This window comes from Lepisma saccharinum, chromosome 10 (genome assembly GCF_977018435.1).
Source record: "Lepisma saccharinum chromosome 10, izLepSacc3.1, whole genome shotgun sequence".
Classification (NCBI taxonomy): domain Eukaryota; kingdom Metazoa; phylum Arthropoda; class Insecta; order Zygentoma; family Lepismatidae; genus Lepisma; species Lepisma saccharinum.
The window spans coordinates 20,047,723-20,067,397 of record NC_139238.1 but is presented as its reverse complement, the minus strand read 5'-3'; the positions used below and the strand labels follow the sequence as shown (position 1 = coordinate 20,067,397).

Below are 19,675 nucleotides of genomic sequence, written 5' to 3'. Positions count from 1 at the left end.
ACCACGTGGAATCAATAAAATGAAATGTTTATATAAATCAGAGAAAACAACTGATTGACAAGATTGGCATAACTGAAATGCGGCAAGGAAATTACGAAGAATGTACGAGTCTGTTCACTCTATTTTTCGAAATAATCTTTCGGAAAAATGATTTTATTGCCATGAAAGTAAATTTTAAGTTGTTCTTTATGAATATAACATTTTTTTCGAAAACAATGTATTAGGTATGTAATTTGGAACATGTGCAAGTCGAATAAGTGCAAAGATGAAAATAGTTTGAAAATTAATTACTGTCCGTAATCATAAAGGTAAGTCAGAAAAACATAATTGACATGTTAATGTTGCTGTTTCATTCAGTATGTTAATTTTCAGCGAAGACTGAAAATAGCCTCAATGAAATTGTTGTTATTGTTATTATTATTATCATTATCCGGTGTTGTTATTAAACCAGCCTGCGTCTTTGGGGGAAAAAACTGCAACAGCATATTTTCATTTCTGAGAGCCCCAGCTAAGGCGGTTGCAACCGAGGTGCAGTGCAGATGAAACAGCACCGCTTTGAAAAACCAGTGCGTATACATTAGTTTCGTGTGCGTTTTCCGTGTTATTTTTATTGTCATAATTAAATGCTTCGCTCTCATCACAGCTTCACCTTCGTTATAGTTCCTGGAATTCACATCGCATTCGCAATATTTAAATATAACGCGTAATTTAAACGTTTCTTCCATACCAGCAATGACAACACGCTGCTATTACGTACTACTACTGAGTGTAAACAAAGATCTATCCTACGTAGAGCGGCCATATTGGAAGCGACACTAGCACTCAGGTGGTAATTTTAATCGTGAATAACTATGGCACACAGTACAGTACACTAACTGTGCAAAATGTAAGAAAACTAATGGACAACACTTTTGTTGGATATTCAATCATACGGTGGATCTAGTAGCAAAGTCTCTCGTTATATAATAATAATAATAACAACAACAACAAATTTGGATTAAAATTCGTTTATTTTAAGTAACTTATAATAGTTATTATTGTAATATGACAATTATAACCGTGTTAATAATTATTATTATCATTATTATTTCTACTAATCAAGTTGCCCTGCCCCCTCTACAAATATTTCTGGCGACGCCAGTGCTGATAAGGGATGAGTCCCCCCGAAATAAAATCCTGGCTACATGCCTGCTCCAGCTAGCAATTAATCGTCCATTAACATGTGAATAAATGTGGACACCTCTCTCTCTCTCTCTCTCTCTCTCTCTCTCTCTCTCTCTCTCTCTCTCTCTCTCGTGTCTACAAAATAAGGAACTAAAAAGACGGTGGGCCATCACACCACTTTCCTTCTAGAGAAATTGGTTACTCCGCTACTAGCTTCAAGACGCCAATACACTCTTAAATAGGCAAAATCGTAAAACTTACCAATGTGTTGATTCTTAATCAGGCAACAAACTTCGGTAGTGCTTTCGATCAATGTTTACCACTGCAAATGAATTAAACAAAATGGTTCCCTGATTTACAAAGGGAGGTGGAGATTAGCTCAGGTACTTGAATTTCCAAGAACTATGTCCGACCCACGTCACACGTGCATCTTTCGCTTCGCATGGCCAATTACCTTATTTGCAGGGTCCCTAAAAAGAGATTAGTCTACAAAGACCGAACAGAGTGTACAGGGTTTTTCAAATAATCCTAAAATTGTTCTGTTCCTGAATAGAGACAGGTGGGTAAAGCTACTGTGACTTATGAGGAAGAATGCCGAATGCGGTCTCACGCGTTGTCTTGGTCCAAAGGAAACGCACTTGTCGCTGCACCTGGAAAATTGCTTCGAGGCGAAACGGGTGCTCTCAAAACGGACAAACGTTTAAGTAAGAAGACATTTACCAGATTTCCAATTCTTTGCATTCATCTTTCGAAGTAAACGACCAGTTTGCCTCGTAATCATTGCTCAGGTCCCTTTATCTCTGAATGTATAGGATCCCAATAGGTCTGTGGCAGGCACGTATCCAGGAATTCCTTTCGGGGGGGGGGGGTGAACATCATCTTTTTAAGAGGTATTCGCGATTAAAATTACCACTTGAGCGCTAGTGTCGCTTCCAATATGGCCGCTCTAAGTAGGATAAATCTTTGTTTACATTCAGCAGTAGTACAAAATAGCAGCCTGTTGTCTTGACTGGTATGGTAGAAAACGTTTAAATTACGCATTATTTTTAAATATTGCGAATGCGATGTGAATTCCAGGTACTCTAACAAACGTGAAGCTGTACTGAGAACGAAACATTTAATTATGATAGGCAAAAATAACACGGAAAATGCAGGCGAAACTATGTATACGCACTGGTTGTCCAAAGCAGTGCTGTATCATCTCTCATCTGCACCTCATGTTGTAACTGGGGTTCTCGGAAATTATTTGAAAATAAAGGAATTGAAATTGACCTGTACTTGAAAAGCTGGGACAGGAGAAAATTGCGAATATATCGTTGCAGTTCTTTCTCGAAAGAGAAAGGCTGGTTTAATAATAATATTCACGATTTCATGACCAGGCTATACTCACTGAAAAAGGACATCGTACTGAATGAAACAGTAACAGTAGCATATCCACTTTTTTTCTGGTTACATTTGACATTAATTCATTCTCAAACAATTTTCATCTTCCCTCTTAATCGACTTGCACCTATTCCAAATTTCACACATACGTAATACCGGTAAAACATGGACGCATTGGGTAAGACGCTTCATGATTTTTCGAAAAAAAAGAAAAAAAAAGCTTTATTTATAAAGTACAATTTAAAACTTTACTTTCATGGTAATATATATTTATCTCTCGAAAAATAAAGTAAGCAGACTCGTGCATTCTTCGTAATTTTCTTTGCCGAATTACAGTGTTATATCCCCATACCAATCTTCTGTTAATTACGTTTTCCCTGATTTATTAACAAATTTCATTTTGTTGATTACACGGGGTGGGAACACATGAAAACTTTTAATTTGTTCTGACCCATAAAACGATTTAGAGCAAAAAAAACAACCTGAACAGTAGACCTTACTCTCTCGCATATTCCCCATGCTTTAAACGACTTCAACACAACGTATCCTACTTAGAGTACTTCCTGAAAATCCCACCAGATGGCATATCGGTTAATTTTAATCGCGAATAGATAGAACCTCACAATTGTATGTTTAAGGCCTGTGGTGGCGATTGGGTTCCAAAAACGGGGGAGGGAAGGCACAAGGAAAGTTTACTTTCTCTTGGTAGACACGGCCTAGGATTGAGGCAAAAAAAAAAAAAAAAAAAAAAAAAAAAAATGGGAGCAACTATCTCCCCTAAATCGTTGCCACTGTTTAAGGCTGTCATATAAATCAGAACGTGAAATCGGAACGTTTTTTACCACTCGACTACCCTGTTTCCATGCATTAACATTGTGTGCCAGAACCATCTGAGTGTGTGTGTTTGTCCATTTCTTCTCATCAGGCATCAACACATCTATGGTGTCTGAGTGTTTTTACGAAGCCGTTACACATGCACGGGATGGACAATCCACTCGACAACGCGAGATTCAAACTGTGGGCTGCGAGGTGGACGCAGAAAGTTCTCGAATATTTCTCTGATTCGAGCCTGAATACCACTACTGTGTCCTGTCCTCCCATGTTTGTAGCTCTTATAAAAGCCGAAACCCACTAAATTGTTCATATTCAGGCCTCTGAAAACCCTTCTGTTCCCAACGCATCTCTTTCTTCACCCAGTATGATCAAATGCTTACTTATTTATTTCTAGAGGATTGGTGGGGTCATAACCCCATTTGATTCAGTATTCCTTAAAAAAAGAACGGCAGCTTGAGTTGACGACCGAAGGAAAATGTCTCCTCAACCGTGGGAATGCCCCTCAGTTTCCTTCTTTCTCCTATATTTTCTGTGCTTGTTAATAAAACAGGTAACATCTTACAATTCGACATACACAGAACATGTACTATGTAGCCTATACATTTTAGCGCAAACTCAGTCGAAGTCAAGGGTTGCTCGGTGGCTCAGTTGGTAGAGCAATGGCATGGTATGCCAGAGCCCTGATTCGGGTCCTGGTAGAGCCTGCAATTTCCGTTAAAATAACCTCTTCTCGACATTCATAAAATTTTCGGCTGTCCCTTCATGGTAGTTAAGTATTTGTGTTTGTGCGAACCCAGTAGGCTTAAACAAAATTATTTCTTTTATGCCATGAAATTCTCAGACTGCATACATGAAATTTTGTTCGGGCACAACTAAATCATCACTCAAAACTTTGATTTTCAGTTGATCTGTGAAGCTTATTTCTGTTTTAATAAAACGCTGAAATATTCACTTTAAAGAGAGAGACCTTCGATCTCTTCGACCCTCGACCTGAACTAGCACTACACTGAGGCTCCGGAAGTTCTGCTGTCGTCAATGTCTTCAGTCTTGGACCCGAACTAGTAGACTTCGTTACTTTACGATATTCAGTCCTTTTTATTTTCGATCTTACAAAGCAAGCAATGGACACTCACAGATCACTAATCGGCTGTATGAATTGCTATACTCTGAAAATTCTGAAGTCTCATTATCCGATTCTATTATACAGATCAACCGGTAAATTGAAGCCGCATATTTATATCCTCATTATATTCTAGAATGTTCCACAGATAAAACGATTCGTTCGACTCCTTCTCTTATTCAAGAACGTTCCCTCTCGCGCTTTCCAGAGATTAAAAATTACAACGAATCGTCCTACTTGTGGCGCTACCTTTGTTGAGCAGCTTCCAAAAAGTTCGCTGCGACAACACCGAAAGCGCAAAAAAGTTTACGTGCAATATTATCAACGACAGTGTTATATAGAACATTCTCCGTCTTTATAATTATGAATCTCCTTAAATTATCGTCACAGTATTCAAGAAGACAAAAACATAATTTTATGCAGTGTAAACTGAAAAATTTCCTGAAGGGGCGGTTCGAGCCCCTGATCCCCATCTTGGATACATGCTATTAACAATAATAAGGTTATAGAACATTCTTCGTCTTACCTCTATAATTATTACTCTCAAATTATAATCATATTATTTAAGCACCAATAACCTAATTTTATCTAACGTAATCTGAAAAAATTCCTGAAGGGGGATTGAGCCCCTGATCCCCATCTTGGATACGTGCTATTAACAATAACAAGGTTATAGAACATTCTCCGTCTTGCCTCGATAATTATTTATCTCCTTAAATTATCGTCACATTATCCAAGAAGCCAATAACCTAATTTTATCTAGTGTAAACTGAAAATTTTCCTAGGGAGGGGGCTGGAGCCCCTGATACCCACCTTGGATACGCGTTATTAACAATTACAGGGTTATAGAATATTCCCCGTCTTGCCTCGATAATTATTTCTCTCCTTAAATAATTGTCACATTATTCAAAAAGCCAAAAAACTAATTTTATCTAGTGTAAACTGAAAAATTTCCTGGGGAAGGGGGCTCGATCCCCCTGATTCCCAACTTGGATACGTGCTATTATCAATAATAGGGCTACAGAACATTCTCCGTCTTTCCTCGATAATTATTTCTCTCCTTAAATTATCCTCATTTTATTTTATTTTACACCACAAGGAACAAAAAACCTAATTTCATCTAGTGTAAACTGAAAACTTTCGGGGGGGCTCAAGCCCCCTAAGCCCCCCCTTGGATACGTACCTGGTCTGTGGATATTACAAAATTCTTTCCTTTTTCCATTTTTCTGTTTCTTTCTTTCTTTCCTTATTTCTATCTCTTTCATTCTCCCTCTATCGAGTTTCTCTTTCATTTAGCTCTATTTCTATCTTCATGTTTTTCTCACTTTTCCTCTTTCTCTCTCTTTATTCATCCTTTTTTCTATATTTCTCTCTATCTTTTCTTTCTTCGTGTTTCTCTCTTTTTCTTTCCTCGAATTCCTCACCTTCCTGTCTCTATGTCTTCCTACCTTTTCTACTTTTCTATCTTCCATTTTCTGTCAGTTCTGCTTTGGTAGATACTACCGATATTTATCTTCTTTCTTTCTATCTTCCTCTCTACCCCTCTGTCTTCTATTTCTCTTGCCTCTCCATAATCTTGTCTTCCTCTTTTTCTCACTTCTATCTTTCTCTTTCTCTTTTCTCACTTCTATCTTTCTCTTCCTCTTTTTCTCACTTCTATCTTTCTCTTCCTCTTTTTCTCACTTCTATCTTTCTCTTCCTCTTTTTCTCACTTCTATCTTTCTCTTCCCCTTTTTCTCACTTCTATATTTCTCTTCCTCTGTCTCTTACTTCCTCTCTATTCTTCAGTTTCTTTATCTTTCTTTCCTTCTAGCTTTTTCTTTCTGAATTTTTCTATCAAATTATTTGAAGGGATACAATTGTACAATTCAGATCAAAGGATTTCGAAGGTACAATGTACCCGTGTAAGCCCCGCGACAGGTTAACTTTGCAGCAGGTTTTATGTATCAATCCACTCTAAAACGTCACTCAGCATCCCCATGCCAGTCTCGCCTTAACGGCCGAGCTGTTCATATCACAGGCAGTGAGAAAATCCGTAGTATCGAAGCGGAACTATTTCCTGCGCGCACGTTTGGGTCTATATATGCGAAAAGTTGCTGCAAGGTTAACCTGTCGTGAGGCTTACATGTGCAGACCGGCCGTAGGAAGGGGCAATTAGGACACCCGCCCGATGCCCCGCGCACATAAAAATAATTGTTTGTGCACGTTTTTTAACGAGTTTATAGGACGATGGCGCTTCCAATTAAGCACCTAACCTGAGTTTTCCTGACTTTATGGATTGTTTTAACACTTAAGAATATCCAATATCACTGAAATCATATTCTGAACAAAGCAGCTACTACATACAAATCGTGTTCAAGTATTCCAATCAAAAATATGCACTATTTGTTTAATTATAGAATTAAATCATGAAGTGAGAATATTATTATATGTAACGAAACACTGTAAAGTGAATGAAAAGTAAATATGCGAGAATTGTGATAGAAAGTATTATTGGATATGATAATATAATTTCCACTTTGATACGTAAAAGAGTAGCTTCATATTGAACACACCAGTTGAGCGCCAGACCAATGGTGCATCAGAAATGAAGATAACACAAACTGATTTTAACTTTCGGCATGTTCTGCTTATTGCTCTATAGGTAACACGTAGTAAGAAATATATAAAGTAATTGTTTTCTTATAATTTTATGATTTGATTCTATACGTTACCTGTACTTCAGACTAAGGAACAAGAATCTCTAATTTTTTCAGACCTCTAAAAATATTTTGTTGCACGCCCCCGTGTATATTGTATGCCCTAGGGCCCGGTCGTGTACAATATTTACCACTCTGTGTGTGAAGTTTATGTGTCAGTCTTGTGTTTCCGTCGTAGCCTTGTAATCAAGGGGTCCTGGGTTCGATATCCTGTGGAGGCACATTGCACATGTTTCGGATTCCACTTTAAACTGTATGTCCAGTCCTGATTAGCCTATCTGCACATAAAGTGGACTTAAAACAACAAATCAATCAATCAATCAGTCGTACCTTCCCAAAATTTATTGGTAATTAACACCTTAAACGATTTAAAGCTCAAACAGTCAATGAATTATACTATTAAGTTTACTATTTGCCCGAGGGAGAGCAGACCAGTGCCTGTAATATAGTAGTTGCATCAGAAACATCATTTTACACCAAAAGGAATGTTTCTTTCAGTTGACTATAAAAGCGAAAGCAGAAAGATTATTTCCTGCTACCGTGCTTCCGTTGTCATTCCCTTGCTGACCTCCTTTTGCAAGCTACGCGTGGGAACACAATTGTCGCTTCAAGGCTTCTGTTACAATACATTACGTTAGTTGAAAAAAAAAGTATTTTAATGTTACATTGCAATGGTGTCCTTGGCAAACATGATCGTCGGGAGAGGGTCGAATGGATCCGTTGACCTCCCCCCCCCCCACCCCGGATAGTGGTATCGTTCATTTGAGTTACAAGAGAGCATAAAGTTTGTTATTTTTATTGTCTATAAATGAAGTTAATTTATTTAGCATTCGAACAGAATAACCAAAGTAAAACTGCATCAGATCGAAAATAAATGAATGAAAAATACAGGAAGCAGGTTGTATTTTCATATTCCACCATTTAATACGGATGGTTCCATAGGTTTCAAAATTTTAAAAAAATATAGTTTTAGGTGAGAAGTGATACAACATAAACCTTATGAGTACAATTTTTCCCTAACTTTTACAGTATTTCCTTTAGTGAGGTATGTAACAGTTAATAATGACTGTGAATTTAAGTTGCGCTCGATATCCATTCATCTGTTGGATCTGGTGGTAAAGTTTCATCGTTTATATAATAATAATAAATCATTTGTAATAAAATTTGTTTACTTGTAAGTAGTTTATAATATTTATTATTGCGTAATAATTAATTTTATTTTTATTTATTTTTTATTGTTACTCAACTTCTATCATAGGCCAGACAGAGCCTTCTGCAAATATTTCTGGCGACGCCCATGTTGGTAAATAAATCGTGTCTCCCACACACAGAGAAGAGAATGATTATGAATAGGACACGGATAGTTATGCACTTAAATACCCAAAAATAAGCACTTAAAAGTGCAAAATATGCAAATAAGTAAAAAAAAACACCTTACCTTTTTCTTTTAAATGTTTTCTTTCAGTTACTACAAAAGCCGTACATATAAGCAGATATTTATTCTTTTCCAGCTCGTACGATTTAGCAAGTAAAAAATGTAAAGTTTGCAGTTGTGAACGTTTCCACGCAGTCTCGTTTACTTCACACTGCTGTTTTACAAATGAATTATATTAAATTAAATTACATTACTTACAGAGCATGAAAGCACTCGAATACAACATTTTATCTCAAATTTCCAAACTTTGAGAAACTCCTGTTTTCGGCAACAGTGGATAATATTTCAAGGCAACATTAACTGACACGTCAAGTTTATGATCATATATAGACTGTCCATTGCTATGTAGAATCTCATTCATTGTTCTTTTCCAACAGGCCGAGATTCGAACCCAGGACACTTCGTCGTAACACGCTGTGTTAACCACTCCGCCACGGAAGTCGGCAGGAGGGAGATAGGAGTACACTCAATGCACAGACCTAAAATGCAATTTTAGTAATGGTTGTTGGCTCTAAAATATACACGAAGTTTATATGTATGATTCATAAATTCATATGCATTATATGCATTTGCATGTGCAAAATTCGTAACTATACTGGCACTAATTATGAGCAATAACACTCTACTGACCTTCGATAATAAATTTACGTATGGAAATAATACAAAAAGAACAGTGGCTGCGATTAGGGGGGGGCGAGTAGCGCAGTTGCCTCCCCCCATTTTTTGGCACTTTTGCTTAGAGCAAAAACTCAAATGTAATTTTAGCGTTTTTGATTCGGAAAGCAAGTTACGCCAAAATTCGACATTTACAGTTGCACAAGTTTCAACTGCCCTACTTAATTTGCCACTATTAACGTACTTTACAAAACGAAATACCTTGTTTCTTCTTTCGATACAATACACATGCTGATTGTACATAATATATTCAAGGATGGTGACAGAAGTTATGTAAGCCTAGACAACAGTGAAGAGTTCTTTCTGTTTTCTCCATAATTCAAATGAATGATCTTGAACATGCAGTTTTAATATTGTGAGATTTTTACTGGAAGGAGTGCTGCTTCCTGGATGAGGGTTAATAAATGATCCTTTTACTTGGCTCACAGGGGTTTTACAAATTGGTAAGTGCATGTGAACTTTGCACTTAATTAAAGTCCTATTGGTTGATTGATTGATTGATTTAGTTTATTTTACTTCGTGTTTTGTGCCTCTTGGCTAATTTGCGAAGATGGGGATGAGTGATGAAATGATGAAATTGATGAATGGACATTCACAAACAACCAAGCCCGACCGGGATTCGAACCCGGGACCCTTGGCGTCGCAGCGCGATGTGCTAACCACTCGGCCACAGGGTCGGGCTAAAGTCCTATTGGGAAAGTTTCAAAACACACAAGTAACACACAATTTTTGTTCATTCTCCATTAAACTTTCCCAGCATAAAAACAAGAATTTTCACACAAGATATCACTGAAAAATGGTTAAAAAAGGAATTTTCGCAAGACAAATATAGAAAACTCGATTCCATTACGGAAGCGATCACTTACTGAAGTAAATCTTCATCCAGCCAATGCAGAAAAAGAGATTTCTCGATAGGGTTCAGTATCATACACAGTGCTTGCGAAATCAAATATTTTTACATACTACGTATATTGTGGAAAGTAACATAGAACAAAACATTCATCAAATTTGATCATGGTAGCTACGTAGCAATTCTTCTCTTGTTCATAGCGCTTTAACTCTTGGAAAAAGTTTCATATATTTTAGGGATGTGACGAAGCTGAAAATTTACCGATGCCGATGAACTCACCGATAATTTTTGGAACCGATACCGATGCCGATATTTAACCGATTCCGATACATAAGATTATTCAACAGAAATGGGATGTTATTTTCAGCATGACAAAAATAAATTTGCTATGTACATTTCTATTGCATATCATATGTATATACATATACATGTATATTCTCAAGAGATGCGAATGTACATTTGCATCTACAAAATGTTATGTGAACCTTTAAGGAGAACATGGATTCTCAAGAGATTAAACATTAGTACACAAGCAGTTCTTTGAAATGCAAAATAAATTCCTGTTCTGCCAGATTCAACTTCAGAAACACGAGATTTGGAAGCACTTCAGGAAGTAACCTACTTCTTCTCTTATCGCAAATCTGTTAAGCAACACTGAACACTCAATCACTGAATACTGATGCAGCAGGTATGCCCAAGTATTTTCTCAGGACTTGCTTCATGTTTGAATACACACTTTTGAATTTCCAATACAACAGCAGATCCTGGTTCAGCAATGTTCTGTTCTATTTCCGATTGTGAGTTAGGTTGATCCTCTGAATGAGTTTGCAATAATTTTATTACAAAAACTCTACAATAATGATAATCATAACCAAATTTTCAATAAATCTTACAAAACTAGAATATAAAACTTATTAGAAGGTAAAAAACTCTAGTATAATCTGTACCGGTTTAAATATCGGATTTTTGCCGATTCCGATACCGATGCCGATGTGTCAATTTCGGCCGATTTTCATACATCTGTAATCGGCTTCGGCACATCCCTAATATATTTACAATTATCACCATAGGCGTCGACTTTAGAGGGGCAAGGCACTTTCTGCAATCCAGATTCCTCAAGAAGTACATACATAAAACATATTGTAGTTAATCATGCATTGGAAAGCAGCATAAGCGAAATACGGAAACATGTATAGGATTACCGCAAGAGTATTTTCCCCATTTTTTTGATAGAGGCTTAAAAATCTAAATTCTCACAAAAATAAGCTGTTCAAAACTAATACGAAAACTGTCAAGAAGAAATCGGGGTGAACCGCATCAACTGCTTATCTTCACAGGGAAAGTAGACTGGTAATTCATTGCGAGTCTTATCGCACAGTAAACATAACATGAAAAGTTGACATACAGAGAAAAATATTTAACTACCTTATCTGTCCTAAACGCAATCGGATTTTTTCAGATGTAAAATTTTTTTGATAGTGATAGGCCAGTAATGACTCATTCTATGCGAAACTTGTCCTTCGAGTTTTGTTTTGAGCTTTTAAGTCCACTTTATGTACAGATAGGTTAATCGGGACTGGACCACTGTGTGCCTCCGCCGTGATCGAACCCAGGAACAATTGATTACAAGGCGACGACGTTTTCACTACGCAAGTGGGGTGGCCAAAGAGATGCACGTATTTTACTAGCTAATAGTTTTTCTTGTATGTACGCATTGCTTGCATTGTATAATTATTTTCCTGTAGTTTACGATTATTACAAGCATAAGAAAACAGTTTTTCGTTGTGACGTTTCAGGATAACACACGCTCCTTTCATCATAGATCCAGTATGGAGTTTTATTTTTCACAAATGGAGTAAGCCACCATCTTTAAAATTTAATGTAACAGAAAACATCAAGAGACTTTGTGAAAACAATGATGAATTTGAATTACCTGATGTGATGATATTTGGGATTCATAATTTTAAATAAAAAAATAATGTGATCAAATTTTTTATCTGAAATAAAAATAAAACAGACTGCTTCTTTTCACCGTTAAGTTGCTATATTACAACAATGTAACTGTAACATTGACAACATCCATTATATAACGGATTCTTTTTGTTTTAAAAATTGCTAACCATTGTTATAACTGTATCTTTAGTCAAAATGAAAATAATGTTGACTTGTAGGTAAAATATTAGAAGGTGCACTTGAAACGAAACATTACGGAGACAGAATGTTCTCGTCGGTTTGGAATGCAGACCTTACAAATTCCATTACTTGCCTCGTCCGTGGAAAGGTACCAGCCTGACAGACGGATATGAATCGACAGGTATTGGAATTTGTATAGCCAAGCAACCGAACCGATCTGAGAAGATCGGAAGGGAATTTCGTAATCAGTATTGGATTTGGTTTTGGTGTGTGAACATCGAGGAAGAAAGCGCAGGTATGTACCTGGAGGACGGAGGCGTCTCTCCGAACATAGAATGGTCTGAGCCTTGTTACTGAACCTCTCGCTAGTACCTTTTCTTACTTACACCCCGGTAATAAAATAATGAAATAAGGGAAGGAGCGAACAATAAATGTCTGATGAAGGGAGCGTGTGTTCTCCTGAAACGTCACAACGAAAATCTGTTTGTAATAACCGTAAACTACAGGAAAATAATTCTACTAGCTATTTGACAGGAAACACGTTTCATAATAGGGACATTTTCAATGTAGAAAAGGTAAAAATGATAAATTGTTAGTTACAGCAATGGCGCATTCTCCATTTTACCCCGTTTACCGGTAAACTAACTTTCTTCTCATATTTTTTTTACGTTTAGCTTTAAATATGTGTAATTGCTCATTATATATTATTCAAACCATTAAAACAAGATTGTAAACCAGAATTTAAGTAAGGCCGAGTCTGCTGTCACGGACGTGTCAGCAGTAAGAATAAGCGTCAAATTTGCTCCTGCGTGGCCCCGCTTGCCCCCCTTTCGGACGTCCATGCAAGTGACTATTGAAAACACGCGGGGGAGCAAGGTCAGTTCCACCGATGCAAACAGCGTTGGCGGGAGAAAACTGCTTGTTCTTTTCTGCTTTCTGTTCTGCGCTTAGCAGAAACAGTATTGCTACATGAAGGGAAATTTCCCTTAGTGCGGGAAATCCAGGTCTAATTTTATTTAAAAGGGAAGTTTTATGTAAAAAGGGAAGTTTGATGGAGGACAGAAATTACCGGAAAATTTAAGTCTGGTTTACATTGGTCGAATAAGCGGGAGAGTTACTGGGACGAGTTACTGGCCTGTGTGCTCGACTCGATCATTATGTGGAGAGTAGCTGTTTACACACTTTCTATCAAAGTGGGATAGTGTCTGCAGCTATTTGGTGCTCTTTTGATAATATGAACACGTCCACGTAGTTGGCGATTTTTTAAAAAAGCTCTAAAGCAGTGTTCATACACTTTTTTTCATACTAGAAATGAATACAATAATTCACGAGAACAAGTCTAACGTTAGAAAGAAAAATAACTTGCTTGAATTTTCTATTTTCAATTGTTCTTGGTTGTACGTAGAACGTAAATTCTTTATTTTCAATTTTACTTCTCCTATGTCTCTACAAACTTTATGTTGTCGGATTTTTTGAATTTGAATTATTTTTTTTTTTGGATGCGTCAGCACTGAGGCTATTTTGCACCCGTCACACTATACGGGGTCAAGCCCCTTATCATAACAAAAATAAAAGCCTGTCTGAAAACTAAAATTTCCTTACCTTGGTTAAAAAGCTGAGGCTAAAAAGGGCGCTCAGCACAAATAAGGACAATACACAGGACGACACAGAATTATACTGGCCACGGGGCCAGTCGCCAGAGCCTCGTTAGTCTGCAGTCCAGGTTGTACTACGAGGAAGTGAGGTTGACTATTCGGTGCACTACGTGGAAGGAGCAAACCTTACACCCCTGTTGTTGGACTTGGATCACCTCCTATCAGGGGCGCCGACTTGTCAAAATTATTGGGTTTGGCTCTGATAACTGAAATAAATTAATGAATGACTCACTCTCTCTCTTTTTCAAGTTCTGGCCTCAGTGTTCGGAATCTCATAAAAACCCATGAATTCCTCAAAAATATTAAAATTTTCATTTACAGTTCGAATGCAAAATGTCAATTGTTCATTGATGGATATGTCACAAGTTTCGTCAACCATAATAGCAAAATATTAACGAATTTTAATATCTGCTACCACGGAGCTCAAAACAGATCTCCTTAATATATCAATGATCTCGTTCTGAATGTCATGTGAGAAGCATTTGTAGCCCGAACGTCCCATCCACTCTCGTAGTTCATGCACATCTTATATTGAAACTCTTTTTAGTAAAAATGTTAACAATACTCATAATTATATACTTAGTATATAGTAATAAGTCATGTGTTTTGCTGTCTCTGGTCATAGCTTCCCCCCAAAGTTGATGGTCTAGAACATTTCAAATGTGTATTTAAAGTTAAGTTCATGTTGCACAATTCAGAGTAAGCTTTACAAGAGAAGCAAAATAATACATTACATTATCTTAAGCAAAATTATTTGGGGGGCTCTGCCCCCACTTCGATAACATTGGGAGGGCTCGAGCCCCCCAAGCTCCATGGAGTCGTCGCCTATGCCTCCTATTCATAGTTGATTTTTTTAAATACAATTACATTTAATATGCAAAATAATAACACTCTACCACCGCACAGACTCCATACTCTCCTCAGAAAGTGTTTGCATTGATTGAGTGGTCTGCCGAGTTTATGCGCGAGTGAAAAAACAATGGGGAAGGAAGCTGCTCGGTCGAGTCGCTGTCTTCGTTCGATAGCCACTCGACTGCACTGTCCTGATTACTGGAGCGAGTACTGGCTCCAGTACTCTCCCCAGTTGTTTACACGGGGAGAGTAGCTCGCTTGACTCCACTCGCTCCAGCTAATCATCTCCCGTCTACTCAACCAATGTGAACCAGGCTTTAGATGCCACACTTCTGTGTAAGTTTTACTTGCATCCTGCATTGGTGTTTTATTTATATTATACTTATATTACTATTTTCTCCAAGGATAATTTTGAACACACTTTGTCGGAAGTACCGCCCTCCCCCCTTCAAAATCATGGCTACGTCCCTGAAATAAACCTGTGAGTATGAAATGGGCTTTTCGACTTTCAATATGACACGTCCTTTCCCATTGCACTGATATTTATTGTTAATATTTATTGTTATTAATTATCTTTTCTCTTGTGCAAATGTTTATTGTTCTTTAATCTTAATTTCTGTAATTTACCTATCACTGATAATGTCAGGATAGTGACTAACCTGTATATACTTATCTTTTAAGGGCTGTTACCATGGCGTGTCTTTTCTCTTGACTTGAAAGTTCGGCTCGGTTTTTGAAATAGAGTGATTAAGTTCAATTATAAGAAGTTTAATTTCTTTGAGTGACATGGATTATATGTTAGAAATATAAGTATTTAGTTTGCAAAGAAGTAAAATAGACTTCCTTTTTCTTAGTGCAAACTAACTTACCCCATACCCTGAGAGGCATCACGCGAATGCTTTCGAGTCTATCACGTGAATTGATTATTTGCTCTTTTAGTTAAATCATGCTCTTTTGACCAAAGAACGTGTCAAATTTTTCCACGGAAATTCCAGCCTTCGAGTCCCGGTTTGGGCTTGTATGCTCTTTTTGCATGTCCCTTCATCATTTTCATCCTATCATAATCCATCCTTATCGTCAAGATTCGCCAAAAGTGGCAAAAATGCGACGCTAAATAACAAAAATACAATAGACCTTCACATTTTCTCAGTAATATCGCACTTAGTTTCAATGCTCTCCGATAGATGACACCTCTATATAAGGAAAGGAGCATGGGTTTCAGGATATCGTTCACAGGTGGCGTGGGCGTATGCGAGCGGGAATGACAAGTTCCCTAGCACTTACGGAATTTGAAATATTGTACAGTGTCTCTCAAAAGTTTTAGGACAACGACATTTTAAACTAGGCAACCCAATTTACACAAGGCTTTGGTGGGTTGCGTGCAGAGTTAGGCTCAATTTCAGGGTTGCCACATGCACAATAGATATTTATAAAACACACGAAAGAAATAAAAACAAGTATTATTGTATACAATTATTAAAAATATCACTATTATATCGCAAGTGATAAAATTCTTTTTCACAGAAAAACATAGGTTTTATCTGCTGCGCAGATTTGGTAGTTCGCAAACGGTGTAATTATTTCGTGTTACCTTACGGAACAGCAAATACATTTCATAAGACTGTTCTGAATACGGGACTTGCGTCAGTAAACAAGCATTTCGTCTATTGCAGTATCATAGGAAAAGAATATCGTCCTGCAATGTTCAAGCCTCTAGATGTTTTCCATTAATAATGTCTAATCACAATAATAAGTTAGAAGAAATAACTCGCATTTTCACAACTAAATATATTCTCGTTTTTCTTCATCACTTCGAAAATTATTTCTCGAATATATCTGCTATACTACAAGAAAGCTATTCAAAATTAAAGTAAAAGTTCAACTACATGTATACCCAACGACATTTACAATATTGGAGGGACAGAATACTTATTATTTTTTTTTTCAATCGAAGGTAAGGGCATGGTGTAGTGGTTAGAGTTCTTGATTAGTCTTCTAGCGGTCCGAGGTTCGATTCTCCTTAGGCGGTGTTCTTTTTTTTATTCTCCTTTTATTATAAACAAGAGCATGGTAACATTATTTGTAATAGCAGTGTATAGTGGCTACATTGTTCTGCATGTGGATTTTATAAAAAAATAAACAAATAAATTAATTGACACACGTTCAAAGGGATATTTTCATGTATAAGATCGTGAATTATGATACTCTAACGATAATTGTGTACTGCTTCAAAGACATTGACAAATATTAATGAAATAACTATTTATATTTGTGGCAATTCAGGACATACTAATTTTACCCCTTTTCCCACTCGAGTTCAATGCAAGGATACCTCCGCAAATATCGAATGAAAAGTTCTCATCATGTGCAATTCTCCATTAAATGATTTCGCCGAGTCTTACTACATTCTTTTTATTTGTTACAAACAAGTATTGTTTGCACATTACATGTAGGAGGAGAGTTGCATCGACATTTCACATTGGTCAGCTCCTTCTACTTACTTTCAGGAGCGAAAGCTTGTAGGGTAGTGTTTAACGTTCAGGACTGTGAATCTGATGGTCGTAGGTTCAAACCCTTCCGGTGACAGAAAATTTTCGTAAGTTTTAGACATATATCATTGTATTCATTGTCCACACTCTGTGAAACGGAATGATTCAGTTTGGAATTAACGATGGGGGGAGAGGAAATATTAAATTACAAAATCTCCATTTCAACGAACCGAGTAATGGACAAAAATTGGATAATTCTTATAAATATTAAAATTACATTCATGTTTTTAGTGGTATAATTTTAGGTAAAATCAAAGATCTTACATGGAAAATTTTACCTTGCTCTGAACTAAGCCAAAAGGCATTTCGAACCGATCTAATACATTCTCCAATACAATTCAAAATGTTATTGAATGTTTCATGTCGATAATTTGACCAATGCATCAATTCTTGACACTGAGACGATATTTTCTGCAACTACCTCTTCTCTTCAGTCCCGTCTGTTCTTCTCTTCTCTTCTCCTTCTTCTCTCCCCTTCTTCTGCTCTGCTTTTATCTCATATCGCCTTCCCTACTTTTCTCGCATCTTATCTCCATCCCACTCATTTCCACTCCTCCTATCTCCTCTCCTGTCTTAGATTTCCGACACCACTGCACTCTACTCCTCTTCTTTTCGTTCTTCTATTTTTCTCTCCTTTACTCTACTCTCCACTCCCCTCTTCTCGTCTCCTCTTCTCTCATCTCGTTTTCCTTCTCTTTTCTCTTCTTTGCTCCATTTTCCTCATCTCTCCTAGAATCTTTTTCCATTCTCCTCACTACATCTCCTCTCCGCGTCTATCCTCTCTTTCTTCTCTTCTTCTCTCTGTCACGTACACAAACGGCATTGCTATTCTTTGAAATAAAGGACCATAGATGGCAGGATGCAAAAGGAACAACGGTTATATGAGGTGATGCATAAAGCAGTTTAGAAAGTGGATAAGAGATGGCACCACCCAGGAGAACTTATACGATTGTAAATAGAGACAACGGAAAGAGCAGATATGATGAAATAGCGATTGTATATATTAATACTAATTATGAGGAAATAAATAAATAAATTTAACATAATAACAGGATATAAATAAGGAGAAAGGGGGAATTATCATTCAGTAATGGCATAAGTGATTAATATACAAAAGTAAAGAAGTCGAATGGTAATTATGATTCTGTGTCTTTTTCGGTTCCCACGAATTGAGAGTTTCGTGTGGCTTTTGGGTTGTTTTCCCCAGGTGTAGCGCCATTTCATGGCAGCACCCAAGCACATTTGGAAGCGCATACACTGTAGCTCCAAGTTAAGGTTAGCGCCGGCTAGGCGGCGATCTTTAACTAACCCCTTTCTCTTTGTTTGTCTGGGGGATTGATTTTATTAATATTTACGTAAATTTGGATCGACAAAGAAAAGGAAGAAGAAGTATATTGATCAGCAGAAGAAGAAGATTATTGATTAGTAGAAGAAGAAGTCTATTAACTAATAGAAGAATAAGTATATTGATTACAAGAAGAAGATGCCATATTAATTGTAAGAAGAAGATGCCATATTAATTAAAAGGCTGTAAGAAGAAGATGCCACATTAATTAGAAGAAGAAGATGCCATATTAATTAAGAGGCCATAAGAAGAAGATGCCATAAGAAGAAGAGGCCATATTGATTACAAGAAGAAGAAGCCTAAAGAAGATCAGCTACAATAGAAGAATAATATTGTATAAAAGGATTTACAAAGTTATTTAATATTTGTACATAATTAATCCAGAATATAGTACGAATTGTACCCTCAGTAGTGGGTTAAATCTGTTGTTTCTTTCCATATATTTGTAGCGTTAGTAACCCTGATCTGTGCCCAGAGGTATCTCATTGTCTCTCCCCTGTGCTAAGCTGGTAGGTGTTTACGCGAGGGACGTGGCATTGATTAATGGCGACCAACGTGTGGGGCTCGATACAGACCAGAGGTTGAAATAACGCGAAGAATAAGAATTTGGAAAGATAAGTAAAGCAAATATGGAAGAAGGAAAATATATATGTTGTGGCGAAGAAGGAAATAAGGAAGAAATAATACAGTGTAAGATATGTGAAGAAATGAACCACTGGTTATGTGAAGGAATCCGCAAAGAAAAATATGAGAAGATATGTGAAAGGGGAGAAGGATACGAATGCCAGGAATGCAGGAAAGTAAAGTTAAAGGAAAAGGAAGGAAAGAAAGAAGAACAAAATACGATGCAGATGTTGATGAAAATGATGATGGAAATAAAAGAAAGTCAAGATTACAACAGCAGAAGGTTGGAAGAGAAAATGGAAGAAAACAGCAAAGAAGTTAAAGAAAGATTGGAAGAAATGGCAGAAGTATGTGAAG

The 19,675-nt window shown here is 37.0% G+C and overlaps 1 protein-coding gene across 3 annotated transcripts in view; it reads right to left on the bottom strand.

Annotated features, from left to right (window-relative positions):
• mei-P26 (E3 ubiquitin-protein ligase meiotic P26) overlaps window positions 1-19,675 on the bottom strand; it is a 94,580-nt gene that overhangs the window by 64,084 nt on the left and 10,821 nt on the right. The window lies entirely within an intron of this gene.